The sequence below is a fragment of the Bos indicus genome, chromosome 27 (genome assembly GCF_029378745.1).
Source record: "Bos indicus isolate NIAB-ARS_2022 breed Sahiwal x Tharparkar chromosome 27, NIAB-ARS_B.indTharparkar_mat_pri_1.0, whole genome shotgun sequence".
Taxonomy (NCBI): Eukaryota; Metazoa; Chordata; class Mammalia; order Artiodactyla; family Bovidae; genus Bos; species Bos indicus.
In genome coordinates this window covers 41,283,892-41,304,849 of record NC_091786.1, presented here as the reverse complement: position 1 = coordinate 41,304,849, position 20,958 = coordinate 41,283,892, and the positions used below count along the sequence as shown (strand labels likewise).

The 20,958-nt window shown below is 37.4% G+C and overlaps 1 long non-coding RNA gene across 1 annotated transcript; it reads left to right on the top strand.

Annotated features, from left to right (window-relative positions):
• Positions 1–17,389: 17,389 nt before the first annotated feature.
• LOC109553364 (uncharacterized) lies at positions 17,390–20,080 on the top strand. Its single transcript, XR_002180012.2, has 3 exons — positions 17,390–17,510; positions 18,439–18,556; positions 19,228–20,080. It is a non-coding gene; the product is annotated as an uncharacterized lncRNA (long non-coding RNA).
• The last annotated feature ends 878 nt before the right edge of the window (positions 20,081–20,958 follow it).

Here is a 20,958-nt window from a genome sequence, read left to right as displayed (position 1 = left end):
TGCAGGACTCACCATGATGTCAAGCTTAATGTTAAATACTTGGAAATGATCATCAGAGTCCCCCGTGCTTTGGAGTGAAGCGATGTGAGCTCTTCAAAGTATGGTGTGTTGTTGTCAGTCTCTAAGTCGTGTCCGACTATTTGCAACCTCATGAACTACAGCACGCCAGGCTTCCCTGTCCTTCAGAGTCTCAGTTTGCTCAAACTTGTGTCATTAAATCAGTGATGCCATCCAGCCATCTCATCCTCTGTCGTCCCCTTCTCCTTCTGCCTTCAATCTTTCCCAGCATCAGGGTCTTTTCCAATGAGGCAGCTCTTCGCATCAGGTGTTCAGAGTACTGGAGCTTCAGCTTCAGCATCTGTCTTTCCAATGAATATTCGGGGTTGATTTCCTTTAGATTTGATCTCCTTGCTGTCCAAGAAACTTTCAAGAGTCTTCTCCAACACCACAGTTCATAAAACCATAAGTCTTTTGGTGCTCAGCCTTCTTTATGGTCCGACTCTCACAATGGTCCACAGCCACCAGGAAGACCATGGCGCTGACTCTATGGACCTTTGTTGGCAAAGTGCTGTCTCTGCTTGTTAATACACTGTGTGGGTTTGGTAAGCTGCACGAGTGCATACACATGTGTGTTTTCATGTCTATATAATACTATATATTTTAAAAATATTAATGTTTAAGTTCTTATTGATAATTTAAAATCCAGCTTAAGAAATACCTCAAGACTCTTACAAAGTTCTTATTTACCATGTAGAAGTTACATGCAAATACATGCAAATGTACAAAGAAATCAATGTGTTGATCTTAAGATCAGGAGAAAAAAGCGAAAGGAAATAGTGAAACAATAAATTTAAAAATATTTTTGACTTTTGAAGTTAGAACTATGATCTTGATGGCAGAGAATCCTAAGAATCCATTTATAGTTTTCCTTATATCATAAAACCCTATAAACACCAGTCTGACAGCCAACATATAATTATGTCCCTAGTACATGGTGTGTAGGAGCTCTTCCTTCACGTGTATTAAAGGTGCCGTGAATGCGAGTTACAGTCATGCATCTTGTGTTTCTTTTCCACACAATTCACACACTTGGAATTTGGGGAAACCTACAACTTACTCCTCTTTATGTCCTCTGATCTTTTCTGCCATTAACTATCCTTAGAACTTTTAAGAGTTTTTTTGAATTTTTATTTATTTATTTTTTTGACCATAATGAAAAACCTTTTATTACATTTTATAAAAAAACAAACAAAAAAGGGTCTCTTTATCTAATGCTTTGTCAGCTTGCATCTATTTGATACTTCATAGTTTCAAGGAACACTTCTTACCTTAAATATATCTTTTACATACCACTCCCTTTCATTTTCATATATCCTGCAATTTTAAAAATAAATCTTTTATGACAATTTAGTAAGAAGTGACTGAAAATTTAATTTTTAAAAGAAAAATAAAACATCCATCAAAATTGACTGTCTCAAATTTTGATGAAAGAAAGATAAGTATGCACACCTGTGATTTTAGCTGCCATATATCATGTTGATATATGGCAAAACCAATACAATATTGTAAAGTTAAAAAATAAAATTAAAAATTAAAAAAAATATTTAAAACCAAAAAAAAAAAGTGTGAAGCACTAAAGAAAGGATGTATCCTTAAAATATCCAAAGTTTTGTCATCAGTATAATTTAGAGGAACAAACTTGGTGTTCTTTGAGAATGGGTCTTCATGGGCCGTGGTCTATTTGCTCCACGTTGAGATCAGTCAATGGCAGCCTTCCTACTAAAACCAGGAGCTGTGTCTTACTTCACTCTGTAACTTTCACAGCATTGCACTTGGCACAAAGTAACACTCAAGAACTATTAATGTTTGCTGCATGAATAGAACTTTATCATTCAACCATAAAGGCAAGGAAAAAAAAAAAAAAAGCTAAGACATCACAGATCAAAACGTCTCTATTAAAACAATCAGCAAATCCAAGGAATGAGAATACTTTGCTGATTTACAGAAGCATTGAGTAAAAGTTCTTATGTTGGTCTTCAAAGCATAATCAATTTATACAATCCTCTCCCTTCATGCCTTGAGAGAGAGACAGCATGTATTTTAGGAGGATGCATGTATTTTATTTATTCAGGGATACACATCCACTCATTTTCAGACTCAGAAACAAAACTCATTAAGTTTAAGCTTCATGCTAAAATCACAGCTGTGCATACTTTTCTTTTTTGAATTTTTAAAATTTCATAATAGATATTCATATTTTTTCCCATTCTTTATGATACCCTTCAAATTCTTGCCATCAAAATACAACAGTGAGATAACCAACCTTTTAGGTTTTCTTGATTATACATTTCCTATCTTTTCCTTATTTTTTAGCTGGAGTCCCTGTCTTTTTCTTGGTCATTTAGTGGAAGTCCTTGTATACTGTAGATAATGAAATGACTTGATTTGTTTTTCCAGTCTGTCAATTGACTATTATGTTTTCCCACAGTCATTGAACAGAAGTTGTAAATATTGATATAATCAAATTAATCTCTTTTTACCCTATGATTCATATTTTTAGGGTTTTAATTATGAAGTTATTTTCCTTAATCCTATTTCAGGTCACAACAACCATTCCCTACATTATCTTCTGTTAAGTTAAAACTTTTAACTTTTTTTTTCACAGTTTGGTCTTTAATAAATAGAGAATATGTCTGGATACAGTGTTAGCTAACTCCCCGTTCTTACTTTCTCCATGAATAAGTCTGTGTTTTCTACACTTTACTTTTTTTTTGGCATTTGGTTTTAGATTTCATTTTAATAATAAAGTTTTCTTATACACATAAATTTTTCCTGAAGTTCCTATTTTGCTCTGTTAGTCATTTTTTTGTTCTTGGACCAATATTATACTGCTTTTATAATTTTGGCCTCAAAATCTTAATGTGTGGTAGGATGAGCTTACTTTCTTCTTCAGAGTTAACTAGCTGTTAGTGTGCCTATTCCTTCATTTACAGTTTAGTTTATCCAATTCTTTAAAAAAAAATCCAATAATTTTTATATGGATTATATTTCATTCATTTTATTTCATTATTTATTTGTTTATTTATTCAGTCTTATTTTTTAATGCATTTCAAAGTTTTTACAGACATCAGTATATTTTTACCAATAAGAACTTCAATGTGCATATCATTAATTAGAATTATATAAATACAAGGTTACTTATATTTTTTAAGTGAGATGTACATAGTATAGTGAAATGCAGGTTAACTTTTCTACAAGCATTGCAAATGCACAAACCTAACCTGTGCAGCCCCAGACCTGCATCAAAATGATCTTAAAAATTCTGAATACACACAAAAAGGTAACTGTGTAAGTAATGGAATTAGCTAGACTTATTGTGGTGACCATTTCACAATAAATATAAACATTGAATCAAGAATTGATGCTTTTGAACTACGGTGTTGGAGAAGACTCTTGAGAGTCCCTTGGACTGCAGGGAGATCCAACCAGTCCATTCTGAAGGAGATCAGCCCTGGGATTTCTTTGGAAGGAATGATACTAAAGCTCAAACTCCAGTACTTTAGCCACCTCATACGAAGAGTTGACTCATTGGAAAAGACTCTGATGCTGGGAGGGATTGGGGGCAGGAGGAGAAGGGGATGACAGAGGATGAAATGGCTGGATGGCATCACCGACTCGATGGACATGACTTTGGGTGAACTCTGGGAGTTGGTGATGGACAGGGAGGCCTGGCGTGCTGCAGTTCATGGGGTTGCAAAGAGTTGGACACGACTGAGCGACTGAACTGAACTGAACTGAATATGATGTCATAAGTCAAATGTATTTCAGTTAAAAAGATGGTGGCTACCTGAGCTGTTTTCAGTTTTTACTATTATGAATAAAACTACCATGTATTCATATTATTTTAAATTGACATTATTATAATATGATGTTTTTAAATCCAATAGCATGGACTATATTCCCATTTAAGATCATTTTCTGTAGTTTGTTAGTTTTTAATTTTTTCTCCTTAGATTATTTATATAATTTTCTTATTCCGGTTATTTAATCATTTTTATTTTTATCAGGACTGGTTTTTTAATTGTTATTTTTAACTTCCATTTGGTTATCTAGAAGGTAGAGAGGTTTTTCTAAGATGATCTTGTATCCATCAACTAACTAAACTCTATTATTATTTATGGTACTTTACAGTTTTGGTTTGGATTTCTAGCTGCAGCATCACTATAGTCTCCAGACAATATTGCTATTATCTCTAATTCTTCAATTCTTAGACTGCTTAGCTTTCATTCACAGGATCACTTGCAACTTAAGCAAAAGGGATGACAATGGCCATCCTTGTCTTGTCCATCATAGGAAAATGAATTTGAAACTGGCCCATGAACTTATTAGATTTCCTCTAAATTTTTGGTTTGCTTAACAAATGTTACTAAGTAAATTAGAGTTTTGAGTTTACTAATCATAAATAGATGTTGAATTTTTCAAATTTTTTTTCTAAATATTCATAGTTTTCTCTTTTAATCTGTTAATGTGGAGAATCACACTGATGGATACTCTGAAGGTGAACCATTCTCTTACTTCCAGGGTAAGTCCTACTTGATCATTATTAATTATTTTTCATATACTTTTAAATTTATTTAATTTACATTTTATTTAGAACTTTTTAAGTTTTAAGTTTCATATTTATTGACTGAAAAATATCTACTTCTGCTTCTTTGACTGCTCAAAAGCTTTTGACTGTGTGGATCACAACAAACTGTGGAACATTCTTAAAGAGATCGGAATACCAGACCACCTTAACTGCCTCCTGAGAAACCTGTATGCAGGTCAGGAAGCAGCAGTTAGAACTGGACATGGAACACCAGACTGGTTCCAAACAGAAAAAGGAGTACGTCAAGGCTGTATATTGTCACCCTGCTTATTTAACTTAAATGCAGAATACATCGTGAGAAACACTGGACTGGAAGAAGCACAAGCTGGAATCAAGATTGCTGGGAGAAATATCAACAACCTCAGATATGCTGATGATACCAGTCTAATGACAGAAAGCGAAGAGCTAAAGAGCCTCTTGATGAAGGTAAAAGAGGAGAGTGAAAAACCTGGTTTAAAACTCAACATTCAAAAAACAAAGACCATACAATAACAAACTGTAGTTATTTCAGTTTTCTTTATTTACAAATGCTCCAGTATTGCTGATCACTTTTGCCATAAGTGTCATTAATCTTACAAAACAACCACCTTTTAATTTTGTTAGTGTTTTCTGTTGATTTAAAAAATATGATTCTGTTCTTTTCTCTTTATCTTTATTATATCTTTCAATCATATTTCTTTGTATTTCCATTGTTGCTATTTTTCTAACTTCTTGAGTTGAAGTTTTAGTTTGTGGTTTTTAACTTCTTTCATTTTCTGGGCAATGTATTTAAATCTATAAATATCTTCTCTGTGTTGCCTTAGCTATGTCAAATAAATTTGGACATGTTATGTTTTATTGCCATTTAATATCAAGCATTTCATTGTTCCCTTTTTAGTCCAAGGGTAATTTCACAATACATAATTTAGTTTCTACAAATATGTGAATTTTAAAAATCTTGCCTTTTATTATTGACTTCTGATTTTGTTTTATTGTGAGAATGGTAAGTCTGTGGAATTTATTGAAATTACCTTTGTGGCCTAATATGCAGTCAGTTTTTGTAAATATTTCTCATGTAATCAAAAACAATTTGTTTTCCCTGCTTTTGTTTTTTTGTCTTTTAAATTCAAAGTTCCATATATATCTAATACCTAGAATATTAATCTAATTGCTCTGATTTTTCATAGATCATTTGTCTGTATGAGTTCCAAGTCTGATATTAATGTATAAATATGCTCAAGTACAAATATTTGAAAAACATATTTTCTCTCTAAATTTCTGGAAATATTCTGAAGCTGTTTTGTTTTGAGAGCATAGGTTTATGGTGGCTGAAATTCTTGTTCTAGTGTGTCTTTTACTAGTGCATATTTCCTTTTAACTCTAATTCTATTTTTTGCCTTGAATTAAATGTTGCCAAATATGAAGATTTCTCTTTGAGCCTTCCTTTGGTAATATTTTTTATTTTTTTCATCCTTTTTTTATAGTCTTTCTGATCTTTTATTTTTAGTGTGACTTTTGTAAATAACGTGCTCTTAAATCTTGTTTTAACAAATTCCTGGCTGATTTGTCTTGTTTCCAATGTCTTTTGTCTTCTTTCATTTGCATGTTCCACAAGTTTTACTGATGTTCTCATTGAGAGCGTTGGTCTAATACAAGCTACTCTGTCATATCCAGAAACAAGGAAATGCATTTTTTAATTTTAAACGCATCTCATTTGTTTCAACTATGTGAGGTGAAGGGCATTTTTGAAAGAAACAGCATACTTTTCAAAAAAGAGTCTTGGTAGCCTTTTGAAACAGGGATGACAATGCATTAGTTAATTCATTCTTTAAACGGAAATGAATACAATTTGCCATCCTTATCTTCCACGTGGTATTTAACCTCAGAATCTTATGTACCTAAGACAAATATCAGATATTGTTTTTGAAAATTTGCATTATGAAGACAACATTAAAATCTATCACATTTACCAAATTGATCCACTGTGCAGTGGCATAAATGATCTTCCTGGACACAATTATAAATGTTCATTTTGCCCATCATTCAAAGACAGGTCCAACAATTTTGAAACTCATTTTTACAAATTGTCCATGTCTCTACTATTATAACTAAAATCAATCCCCATGTAAAATATTTAGGCAGAACTTTGGTGAATAGCTTTCTAAATTTTATCTCCCATTGATATGCCCAGGACAGTCAGCATACACCAGTTGAATAAAGTGACTTTAAACATCTTCTCATAAAAGCTTTTGTCTTTAAAAATGCATTCAGGATGGGGAGCACGTGTACACCCATGGCGGATGCATGTTGATGTATGGCAAAACCAATACAATATTGTAAAGTAAAAAAAAAAAATAATAATAATAATAATAAAAAATAATAAAAATAAAGATGCATTTAATCCTTTTAAAAATACCTTTTTGAATACACAGAATTGCTTAAAAAAATACTGATAAAACATGGTAAATATAGATAGTTCATCCTCAGGTCTGCACCCACATTGTCTTGGGCTCAACTCCACAGGAAGGGAGTTGAGGGGGTAGGCGGAGGCCAGGGAAAGACACAGTAAAAGAAGCTATGATGATCCCAGCCAATTTTTGCAGAAACCCAAAAATAAACTTGCAGTGATAACATGAGATAGGCTAGGCAGGACAAACACGTATTTGAGACTGCATGATTTATTTGCCCTGGCTGCAACCAAGATGTGGGGGAAGCAAAAAGTACAGCCAGCATGCAGAGCTTCTCTGCACACAGACCCAGTTTAGCCACTTTTATGGAAAACCCTAACCCCACCCCTTATAATCATGCCCTTTGTTGCTGTACAAACCTCTCCCAATCTCTTCTCCAGTCTTTGGCCCAAGATGGAACTGACAACTTCCTGTCCACGCTTGGTTCACATTTCATGCTATTTACATAAAGCTTTTCCCATTTTAGTATCATGACAGGCAGAAGGTGCTCTTTTCCTGAATTGAAGATCCCCTGGAGGAGGGCACAGCAACCCACTCTAGTGTTCTTGCCTGGAGAATCTCATGGACAGAGGAGCCTGGGGGCTGCAGTCTGTGGGGTCACGAACAGTTAGACATGACTGAAGCGAGTGAGTGAGCAAGTGAATTTACTGAAGTGACGGTGTGTGCAAGCTCACACACCATGGGACCTTACGGCTTACTAAAATGTGTGGCTACATGGAGCTAAAAATCCATGATTAAAACCCCTTTTCTCAGTTCTGTTTTAGTGAAGGATTAGATTAAGAACACTTAACCCAAAATGTGTGGAGATCGGGGTCTCTGGCCCTCCTGCAATGATGTGAACAGCCCATGTTTCTGTGGGGAGGACTCGCAGCTGGCATCAGATCCTCAGAGGGCCACACACGACCCTCCTCTCCCTGCAGTTACAGACTCGAGAATAAATGCTTCACAGAGCTATTGTTAACAGTGCTAAGATGAGGACACGGATGTATTTCTTCATTTAATGCTAGGTATACAATGACAAAAAGTCATCCTGTAAAGAGGGCACGGTAACCCGCTCCAGCATTCATCTGGAAAAACCCCAAGGACAGAGGAGCCTGCGGGCTACAGTCCACGGGGTCGCAAAGAGTCGGACACGACTGAGCAGCAAATCACACAGACACAAGTTTCTGAGGTAAGGCTGTGATGATAAGCAACCATGAAGATTATCAAACTTTTACTCGGACAGAAGTCATGTACTCTTATCTTCATGAAGATAATTTCAACTTTAAATCACAAAAGAAAATCCCAATTTTGATGATGCCAATCTAAAGATTTGGACTTGCAAACAAAGTTGAACTTAATCAATGACATTTAAAACTAAAATTGCTTTATCTTGCCAAAGCACTTGCAAGAACACTCAGTCTACAAATGACAAATGCTGGAGAGGGTGTGGAGAAAAAGAAACCCTCCTACAGTGTAGAAGGGAATGTAAATTGGTGCAGCCACTATGAAGAATAATAGGGAGGTCCCTTAAAAAGCTGAAAATGGAACCACCATATGACCTAGCAATTCCACTCTTGGGATATATGCAGAGAAAACTCTAGTTTAAAAAAAAGATACATGCACCCTATGTTCATAGCAACACTGCTTATAGTAGTCAAGTTACGGAGGCAACCTAAAGGCCCATGGACAGGTGAATGGACCAAGATGCGTTCCATATGTACAATGGACTGTTCCTTAGCCATAAACAAGAATGCAGTGACGCCATTTGTAGCAACATGAATGGACATAGAGATTATCATCCTAAGTGAAGTAAACCAGACAGAGAAAGACGAGTGTCATGTAATATCACTTACATGTGAATCTAAAAATAAGATGCAAATTAACTTATTTACAAAACAGAAATAGACCCACAGACATAGGAAACAAACAAACCAAAGGGGAAGGTTAGAGGGAGGGATAGATTAGGAGTTTGGGATTCACATATACACCCTAGAATATATGAAGTAGGCAATACAGAAGCACCTACTGTATAGTATATAGCACTATTGATATTTAATATATCAATATATTATAACAGCCTGCAAGGGAAAGGAATCTGAAAAAAGTAAGTATATATGTATTATAGATCTGAATCCTTAGACTATATACCTGAAACTGGCACAACATTGTAAATCAACTGTACTTTAATTAAGAAAATAGAACCCTTCTGATGTTGCTGTACTTCAGGAATGTTGAAAGAGTCACAGTTAGATTTTATTATTAGAACAACTGAAGCTATTGTTACTGCTTCATATGTTACATATTTTCCTTACAGATAAGTAGGCCACTTCTCCAAGTCTGTTCATAACCTCTTTCAAATCCAGAAAATGTTGCTGTCAATTTATTTTTTGCAGGAGTCCGAAGTAACCAAGACTTTTTGCCTCTTGAGTATTCCTTGGCAGGGTGCAGAGCAATAAATCGTGTTTATTTTAGTATTGCAGGTTACCAGAAGCTGTAGGGTTATTTGAAACTTTTTAATCAAATTGGAAAAGACTCTGATGCTGGGAGGGATTGGGGGAAGGAGGAAAAGGGGACGACAGAGGATGAGATGGCTGGATGGCATCACCAACTCGATGGACGTGATTCGAGTGAACTCCGGGAGTTGGTGATGGACAGGGAGGCCTGGCTTGCTGCGATTCATGGGGTCTCAAGGAGTCAGACACGACTGAGCAACTGAACTGAACTGAACTGAATCACATTCATGGGTACCGTGTTTTGTAGTTGTTAGACTGCTGTGCTCAGGTATTAATGTTATTGTGAAGAGGAAAACTCTGATGCTGAATTTTCTTCCCATTTGAAAGGAATTAATCTTATCTTAGAGAAGGCAATGGCAACCCACTCCAGTACTCTTGCCTGGAAAATCCCATGGGCGGAGGAGCCTGGTACGCTGGAGTCCATGGGGTCGATGAGTCGGACATGACTGAGCGACTTCACTTTCTCTTTTCACTTTCATGCTTTGGAGAAGGAAATGGCAACCCACTCCAGTGTTCTTGCCTGGAGAATCCCAGGGACGATGGAGCCTGGTGGGCTGCCGTCTGTGGGGTTGCACAGTCAGACACGACTGAAGTGACTTAGCAGCAGCAATCTTATCTTACTCCTCAAAGAATTATTTTTTAATTTAATGGTTTTAATAGTATATATCTTGACATTGCTTGTCTTGAATTAATTTTACCTGTTATGGTATTCCTTTTAAATACATGCAATTTAAGTTTTTTTAACATAAGAAAAATTGAAATGAGTCCTAATTTTTCATATTCTTCTTCAGAAATTTCACTTAATTAGTATGCTTTGTTTTCTGTGCTGTCTTCCATAGCTGTCTTTTTCTTTCCCTTTTCTCATCTTTTTACTTCTGTGACTGTTTTTGTGTCATTTTATCTGCGTACTGCTCTTCCATCCTTTGTGTTCTGTGCTTTCTGTGGTGTCTGTCGTCTTTCATGCTCCTTGTGCTGGTTCAGGATGACTCCATCTCTTTTTCCCGTGTCTTCCCTGAATGCTCCCAGCTGCCGTTTCGCCATCCCCTGTTGTCCAGCCCCATCTTCCTTGACTCCTCTCCCTGCTTTGTGGTCTTCATTCTTGGGTTTGCCTTATTAGTAATTCTTTCGTGTTGGAATATTAGTATCATTTTCACATGTCAGGGGGCTTCCCTTGTGGCGCATCTGGTACAGAATCCGCCTGCAATGTGGGAGACCTGGGTTTGATCCCTGGGTTGGGAAGATCCCCTGAAAGGCGACCCACTCCAGTGTTCTGTCCTGGAGAATTCCATGGACTATATAGTCCATGGGGCTGCAAAGAGTCAGATACGACTGAGTGACTTTCACTTTGCTTAACCCACTTTTTCATATGTAGGGAATTTTGCTGCTTTTTAACTTCGTTTTCTGACAATTCATTGCTATGAATGGTGTGCTTATTTTTTTTTCTTTTTTTTGCTGCTTTGATCCTTGCCTCTTTTATTTATTTTTTTTCCTTGCCTCTTTTAAAAATAAACTACTTCTTTAGAACAGTTTTAGATTTGCAGAATAATTGTGAAGATAGTAGAAAGAGTTCCCATATAACCACAAGTTTCCCCCTGTTATTAACATATCACTTTAATGTGGTACATCTGTCATGATTAATGAACCAACACTAAAACACTACTATTAACTAAACCCCATACATTATTCATATTTCCTTATTTTTTGAATCCAATGTCCTTTTTCTGTTCCAGGATCCCGTCCAGGATAGCATATTTCATTTTTATTTTAATTTTTAAAAATTTTTATTAGACTGTAATTGATTTACCATGGTGTGTTAGTTTCTGCTATACAGCAAAATGAATCAGTTATACATATACATGTATCCAACTCTTTTTAAACTCCTTTCCCATACAGATCATTACAGAATATTGAGAAGATTTCCCTGTCCTATATAGTTGGTCCTTATTATTATGTTTTATATATAGTAGTGTCTATAATAGCACATTACATTCAGTTGTCATTCTCCTTTGGCTCACCTTGTCTGGGACAGTTTCTTAGACTTCTCTTATGTTTGTTGACCTGGATGGTTTTGAGGAGTATTGGTCAGTTATTTTGCAGACAAACTGGAATTTGTCTGATATTTTCCTCATGATTGTAGTGGGGCTGTGAGTGTAGGGAGGAAGACCAAAGCAGTAACATTTCACTTGCATCACACCATGTCACATGACTTCTCCGTGCTAATGTTGGCCTTGATCATCTGGCCCAGGGAGTGTGTTTAAGTTTCTACATTTTAACAAAAGAGTAACTTACTGTTACTTTGCCCTCATACTGTGCCCCTGGAGGGCAAAGTAGCTACACAAATTATTTGGAATTTTTCTGCATGGGAGACTTGTCTCCTCATCTCTGTTTATTTATTTCTTCAAATACCTGCTTATATCAGTATTGGCTCATGGTCATTTATTTTATACTTTAATTATTTCTTCGATTCTGCCTTACTTTATTGTCCCATTTCTACTTTCGGCCATTGACAGCTCTTTCCGCTGGCTCCTGTGGCCCTTTGGCATAACCCTATCATTGTGGATTATTTGTTTACTCATCTGCACGCTTACTTTCTGGCATTATAAGTTACTCCAGGCTCACCTTGTGTATTTTCTGCCCCACCTTTGAGAACTACTGTTTCTGCAAGAAGCTATGGGTCCTTCTATGGGAAACTACTATTAGAAATCAAAACCTCAAAAATGAAAATAAGTCAAGACCCTGGCACCAAGTGAGCCTCTAGTCCTTCTCAAATGACAGCAAATGGAAATACATGTGTGTGCACTAACACGGGCGTGCGCGTGCCTGAAACTGCCTCCGTATGTAACACTCCTGCTGTGGAGCTGCACATGAGTTTATGCTGATGTCTCCAGCTCCTACCGTTGCGTCACGGGTCCTTCTCGGTGCTTTCTCTTGCTGATGTGTAGCCTTCCATTCCAGCAGTGGGAGGCCTGGCTCCCATGACTTGTCATCCATTGTCATCCATTGACTTCATTGTTTGATTTCAGGGTGCGTGTGTAGCAGTACCAGAATTACTAATCTGCACCCCCATTGTTGACAAACACCTGTATCAATGAGGCTATGATGATGATGGGCAACTGTTTTTACCCTCGGTTTCATAGCTTCTCTTCATTTCCAAAGTCACTCAGGTCAGTAACTTTCCTTACACCCTCTTCCTTAAATAATTTTTAATGCATTTTCATATAGTAAGATTATGGTCATATTTTGCATTCTGTCCTAAGTGAATTTTTAAAAATTTGCATAAAGTTCATTCTTGGTGATGTAAAATTCTGTGGATTTTGGCAAGTTCATAGTGTCATGTATCTGTCATTAAGTATGATACACAGTTTCACTGCCCTAAAAGATTCCCTCTGCTTTATTTAACCCTTGCCCCTTTCTCTTGAACTGCTGATATTTTTAAATTAATTTTTATTAGAGTAGAGCCGCCTACTGTTGTGGTAGCTTCTACTGTACAGCAAGGTGAGTCAGCTCCATGTGTCCATATACCCCCCTTTCTTGAATTTGCTTCCTGCGAGGGGGCCGCGGCGCTGAGCAGAGCTGCCTGTGCTGTTCCGTGGGCTCTCCCTGGCCGTCTGCAGTGTATGTGCGTCAGGCCCAGTCTCCGAATCCTCCCGCCTCCCTCCACCCTCCGTTTCCCCCTTGCTCTCCGTATGTGTGTTCCCTATGTCTGTGTCTGTATTTCTGTTTTGCAAATAAGATCGTCTAATTTACCACCGCTATAGTAAAAGGTCATCTAATTGGAAGCAAGGACTACGTCTCCTTGTCAGACTGACTTCTTTTACTTAGCAATGTGTTTTTAAGATTCTTCCATGCCTTTCTGTGGTTTGGTTTGTTTTCTTTTTCTTGTTGAGTAGTATTTCATTGTGTGAATGTGCCACGACTTTTTTTTTTAATCCATTGTGGTTATGGTTGCTTCCACTTTTTGATGATTGTGAAAAAAGATGATATATTCATGTGCAGATTTTGTGTAAACATATGTTTTCAAACCAACATGATTGCGAGATCGTTTGGTAAAAGTTTGTTTAGATTGTAAAAAACTGCCAAACTGTTTTCCAGAATAGCTGTACAGTCCTCCTTTCCCACTAGCAATGAATAAGAATTCTTGTTGCTCCATATTCTCAACAGCAATTGCTACTGTTGGATTTTCTTGTTTTTAATTTTAGCATTCTAAAAATTATGGTGTAGTATCTTGTTGTTTACATCTTCAACTCTCTAGTTATAAAGAATTTAAGCATCTTTTTATATACATACTTTTTATCTATCTTCTTTGATGCAGTGTGTTTTCAGATCTTTTGTTCTTTTTTAAGGTGAGTTTGTTTTCTTATTGTTGAGTTTTTAGAATTCTTATTTTGGATACAAGTTCTTTTTCAGATACATATTTTGCAAACATTTTCTCCAAGTTTGTGGCTGTGTCTTTCACAGAGCAGAATAAAGACCAATTTATCCATATTTTTCCCCCTGAGTTATGCTTTTGATGTTTTATCTTAAAAAAATCACTAGCAAACTCAAGATTATCTTAATTTCCTCCTAGGTTTTCTTCCAGGGTCTATAGTTTTACATTTTTACATTTAGATTTATGATTCATTATGAATTAATTTTTCATGAAAGATGTAAGATCTAAGCTCCTGTTTTACATAAAGATATTACTGTTTGTTGAAAAGTCTATCCCTTCTTCACTTAATTGCCTTTGCTCCTTTATCAAGCATCAGTTGGCTATATTTGTGTGGGCCTGTTTCTGGACTCGCAGCTCCGCTCCTTTGCTGTGTGCTGTCTCCTCTTTAGTTGGCCTCCCTGGTGGCTCAGTGGTAAAGAATCTGCCTGCAACGCAGGAGACATAAGAGACACAAGTTCTATCCCTACATTGGGAATATCCCCTGGAGAAGGAAATGGCAGCCCCCTCTAGGATTCTTGCCTTGGAAATTCCATGGACAGAGGAGCTTGATGGGCTACAGGCCATGAGGTTTCGAAGAGTCGAATGTGACCGAGGACGCACATCTACCCTTTAACTGATACATCACTGGCTTAATTGCTATAGGTCTGTCATATAGAATCTGTAAATCAAGTAGACTTATATCTATAAAATTGGTAAGTCAAGCATAATTGACATCTTAACAATACTGAGGTTTCCATCCATGATCATGAACCATCCCCTTTAGACCTTCTACTTCTTTAATCAGCTTGATAGTTTTCAGCATATAGATCCTATATTTTGTTATATTTATACCTAATTCTTTTGATATTTTGCTCTTATTTGAGTGGTATGTTCTTAATATCAAATTCCAATTGTTCATTGCTGGCATAAGGAAAAGCAGTTGATTTCTGTATATTAGCTTTGTGTCCTGTGACCTTGCTACACTCACTCATTAGTTGGATGAGTTTTTTTGTTGCTATTTTCTGGAAGGATTTTCTACATATACAATCATGTCATCTGCAAACAAGGACAGATTTATTTCTTCCTTCCCGGTCTGTATACCTTTATTTCCTTTTATTGTCTAGTTACACCAGCAAGGACTTTCAGACGAAGCTCAAGAGAAGCTGTAAGGATGTTCTTTCCTTCCAGTTTCTCACCACTAAGTATGATGTTAGCTGTAGATTTTTAATAGATTTTCTTTATCACGTTGAGGACGTTCCTCTGTTTCTGTGCATGCTCAGTCACTCAGTCATGTCCACCCCTTTGCAACCCCATGGACTGTACCACCTGACTCTTCTGTCCATGGAATTTTCCAGGCGAGACTATTGGAATGGGTTGCCATTTCCTCCCACAGGAGATCTTCCCGATCCAGGGATGAAACCTGCATCTCCTGCATTTCCTAAATGGGCAGGTGGGTTCTTTTGCCCCTGAACCACCTGGGAAACCTTCCTCTGTTTCCAATTTAATGAAAATTTTTGTCATGAATAAGTATTGGATTTTGTCAATTGCCTTTCAACATCAACTGATATAATCATGTTATGTTTTTTCTTTAGAGGGTTCATTATTATGCCTTCTTGAGGAATTGATAATTTTATTATTATGTAATGCTTCTTTTATCTGTGATAATTTTTCTTGTTCTGAAGTCTGCTTTGTCTGAAATTAATATTGCTACTCCAACTTTCTTTTAATTAGTGTAATAATGGTCTGTCTTTCTCTAGCTTATATCTATATCTATCACTATATAAAAGTAAAACCTTTATCCTCATAGAGTCTTTATATTCTACCTTTTCCCATCATATTCCTTAATATAGTAATGAAATTTATTTTAAATTTTGTCTGATAATTCTAAAATCTGTGTCATATCTGAGTCTGCTTTGATTCTTGCTTTGTCTCTTCAGACTGTTTTCTCTTCCTTTCAGCATGCCATGCAGTCTCTTATTGAGAGTTAGGTATAATATTTCAGTTAATAAGAACGGAGGTAAATGACTTTGCATGTGAGGTTTTATATTATCCTGGCTGGGAACTGGTCCACACTTCGTTTATTATCGCTGTACCTTCAAAGGCTTCACATTTCTCGATGTCCTGGTTGTTGTCTCCTGTTGTCTCTGGGTGTCTCTAAGAACTCCCACTGAGAGTGCGTCTTGTAGGTCTTTTAGTTGATATCCATTATTACACCGGTGTCCTGTTGGTGTGGAGGTCAGGTGTAGGTGCGAGAAGCATGCTATCATCTGTGATCACATCTCATTCATGTTTGTATGAGAAAACAAACATTCTTGTAAAAACACTACAAGATCACTCATCTTGTAGTGAGCCCAGGTGGGCTGGTGGTAAAGAGCCTGCCTGCCAGCACAGGAGACGTAAGAGACATGAGCTCGATCCCTGTGTTGGGAAGATCCTCTGGAGAAGGTAATGGCAACCACTCCAGTATTCTTGCCTGGAGAATCCCATGGATAGAGAAGCCTAGTAGGCTACAGTCCATGGGGTCGCAAGGAGCGACTTAGAAGCATGTCCGGTAACCTTGATCTTGTCAAGGTCATGGTCAAACTGTTTCTTAACTACCCACCCTCACACCTGCTGCTCAGCTCAAACAGCGGAGGGGAATGAAGGCAGAGAATGCCCTTTCCCTAAGTGGGGTTAAGCTCTGGTCATATAGTTTCCTCTGAGAATAAGCCTTTGTCACCGACAATGCTTTGGGTGTATTTTGCAAAGGTCATTTTTCATCCTTCCTCTCCCCAGAGTCCTGAGGGTCTACCTCTTGGATCTTCACTATGTGAGCCTGGTGGGGTTACTAGAGGTAAAAACTACAAAAGGTAGGGGTCTCGTAAGATGGAGGCCCCCAAGGCTTTCTCATTCTCAAGCCAGACCACATTTAACAGTTCACTGAAACGACTGTTTATGCGTTTCTAACAGTTTATAGCTCTAGCAGCTTCTGTTCCGAGCAAGAAGATCTCAGTTCTGAGTCTCTGGGTCCCTGTTTCTCCAGGTTTCAGGGGGGCGGCTTCCGCTGCAATCACAGTTCTCTGATAGATCTGAGTTAAGCCATTAGTTTTCAGTTTGTTCAGCTTTTTCTTGTAAAAACAGTGATAATTTCTGAGCTTTTAAAATGTCACAGCTGAAACTGGAAGTCGGTTTATTCTTTTGTTGCTAGCAAATTTGAGGGACTCACGCTGTCTGGGACTAGCTGTTTTGCAGGAGGTTCCTGTACATGTGAAGTGTGGGGGTTGACTGTAGGGACAGGTGGGATCTCAGGCTTTTCTGCTTCCTCCCTTGTTGCTGCCATAATGGACTGTTTCTTGACAGTAGGGCTCTCTGCGTAGCCTCGTTTCTCCTGGCCCTCAGAACCTAACTGGATTCCAGAATCCGCCCTTCTGTTACCAAACCTGGACACCACTCGAGCGTCTTCCACCAGCTGCTGCCACCAGGACACATAGCCCTTCTCTTCCAAGACATCTCTCTTCTCTTTTCAAAAGGGGGTACTTTTGAGATTTTTCCTTTTCTGGGTTCCACTCATTAGTTTTCATGCCTTTCTCCAGCAATTATGCCCTGGTATATTTAGCTTCTGTCTAAATGGGTTTCACCCAGGATGGGTTATTTGTTGATTTCTAACATTTGATACCAAAAGGCTTCCTCTATACTCTCTGTTCATCCCCACTACACTCTGGCAACTCCCTGCTCAGAATTTGCTGGTCTTAGTTTCTCTTGGCCACGCTTACACATAATTTGGAGTTTGTGGATTTCTCTGTCTCCTACTTTCACTGAAGATGTATTTCATGGTTTTATTTTTGTTCTTCTTGTTGCTCTATTTGGTTTCCAGGAGAAGTAGGAAGATTCAAAGCTAAGCAGTCACCATGTTTCTAACCTCTGTTCCCAATTTAGAAATAAAAAGAAACATTAAGAAACAACAGGAAAGGGAACCAGAGTCCCTGTCCTGCTCTTGCAGAGCAATGTCAAGGGCTCCCCCTGGAGCAGAGCGTGAACATCCAGCTGTCAGGCTGTCCTTCATCCTTACTCCTGTCATCTGAAAATTGTGTGCTCCTTTCCTTCTTGTTATTGTATGCTGATTGGGATTTTAGTAAATCAACAGGTATCTATGTAAATGCAAAGTGATTTGCTCCTATTTGGAAGAATCAGGCTTTGAGAATTCCACTTTGACGAAATCCTACAGGAGAGAAACGCAATTAAACTGGCTTTCACTTTGCCAGGGTGTTTTCCTCTTCATCTGTGAAGCCTGACTACATAAACAACTGATTGTAAAAGATTCTAAAGGTCCCCCTGTGACTCTATTTCTGTTTTGTAAATATGTTCATTTGTACCATTTTTTTTTTTAGATTCCACATATAAGCAACATCATATGATGTTTGTCTTCCTCTGAGTTACTTCACTTAGTATGTTAATCTCTAGGTCTACCTGCTGCTGCTGAGTCACGTCAGTCGTGTCCGACTCTGTGGATCCCATAGACGGCAGCACCTAAGTTGCTACAGATGGCGTTTGCAAATGGCATTTCCCTGACTTGGCCATTGTGAGTAGTGCTTCCATGAACATTGAGGTGCATGTATTTTTTCAAATTACGGTTTTCTCCAGATATATGCCCAGGTGTGGGATTTCTGGATCATTAGGGTAGCTCTATTTTTAGTGTTGTTTTCTTTTTTTAAAAAACCTTCTTACTGTCCTCCATAGTGGCTGTACCAATTACATTCCCACCAATAGTGGAGGAAGGTTCCCTTTTCTCCACAAACTCTCCAGCACTTACTGTTTGTAGGTCTCTTGATGATGGCCACTCTGACTGGTGTGAGGTGGTACATTGTAGTTTTGCTTTGCATTTCTCTAATAATGAGCGATGTTGAGCATCTCTTCATGTGCCTTTTGACCGTCTGTATATCTTCTTTGGAGAAATGACATCATCTATTCTTTCTCTATCAATGAACATTCATCCACACTTTAACTCAAATTTTAAGTTTTTAGTTATCTTTATAAACAATGCCTAGATTATACTGTTACTATTTAAGTTTAGGACCTACGAAGTTATACTAACATCCAGGATTTTTCCCAACATTAAACCTGTCATCAAGTTCCCAAATACTATTTAAATGCCACTCACATTTTTTTAAACTGGGATCTATATCACAAAAAAGTTAAAAAGTCAAGTCTTTCCATTTGAGAATTCCAACTGCTGGTCATCTGTCTCAACAGGAGATCTGTGCTGCAAGGAAGGGATGAGCTGAGAAGCCAGCCTGGCCCTCTGCTTCCTTCTAACACCCACTCCCAACCATTGCCAGTCTCTGCTGATGCCATAGCTAAGCAACCTGCTGTGATTGCTTTTTTGGGTAAATTTCCTCCAACAATAACATCTTCTGGCTTCTCAAAGAGCTGCTAAAGAATGATGGGCTTCATTGCGTGAGGCATCTCTGTGAGTAATAAATGGAGCTATTTTCTTTCCCTTGGGAAGCTAAATTATGCTGGTCTGTTCTCAGTAATAAACAGTGCTATGAATCTTATTACATAGGAAGTACCTAAAACCTACTTTAGATGGTGGATTTTATGTAAAGTGCTTATCGGGCTGCTTGAATTCTTTATTGCATTTTTAGAGTCTAAACAATGTCTGTATAAAAATAGAAAATGATTTCACAGTTCTCCAGGGTCAAGGCAGGAATGTACAAATCAGAGAGGGAAAAAGTTTGAATTTAAATATAGAATGTACTGAAAATTTTTATCTTCATTTCAAGCTTAATGTAAGTTGTTAAAATATAATTTTGCTGGGTAAATACGCATGATATAATTTGTTATGTAAAAGATAACTAACTTGAAAGATTTGAACAAAATAAAATCATAAAATAGAGAATATAGGTTAGGACTTTGAAAAGTATAATTAGCTTTCAATATAAATAAAATATGTGGTTTCCTTTAGAGAGTAAAAACTCAATGTAATTTGCAAATTATTCCTGTAATAAGTCTATTTAAATGAATATAAAGTGAAGAAGTAAAGTGAAAGTTGCTCAGTCGTGTCCTACTCTTTGCAACCCCTTGGACTACACAGTTCATGGGATTCTCCAGGCCAGAATACTGGAGTGGGTAGCCTTTCCCTTCTCCAAGGGATCTTCCCAACCCAGGGATCGAACCCAGGTCTCCCGCTTTGCAGGCAGATTCTTTACCAACTGAGCCACAACGGAAGCTCCAATGAATATGTTTCTACTCTGTTTTCATAATGAACATATGAAGTTTTAATGAGTCACACTTTAACATTCTACAGAAATATGGAGCAATAGAGAACTGAAATGGTTATTCCCTGGGCTTCCTTGGTGGTGGTGGCTCAGCAGTAAACTATCCGCATGCCAACGCAGTACCTTGTACATAAGATACATGCAGTGAATGCTTATTGCTCGAATCAGGGAGTGTGTGAGTGACAAATTACGTAACTTAAGAAAGTGATTACTCCAGCAAGTCGGTATTGTACTCAACTCTATGTGCAGTTGCTATGGGCATAGGGAAGCCAGACAAAAAGGTGGTTTTCTGCAGAGCACTGCTACCATCCACTATTTGCTGGAGTTTATGGTTTATTTAATCAGTCTCATCTTAGGCATTATATTCACCTGATGCATGTTTTTAGAGCACCTACTATGTGTCAAATCCAATTCTAACTACTGTAAGTGGAACTGAAAAGCATAGCAATGGTTCCTGTAGAGTTTGCAGCCTACTTAAGAGAGAGAAAGACCAGCATATGTCTGTGTATATATATCTTCATATATATATTCATAAGTGTATGAATCTGGAGCATATATATGAAGTTTGTAACAATGTTTATTTCTGGAGAGTGGTCTGGAATTGGGGGTGTTGATCAAGGAAGATTTTGTCAGGAAGGTTTGAATATCTTTGATAAGAATATACTTGTGCATATTGTATAATTTAATAATTATACAATAATTA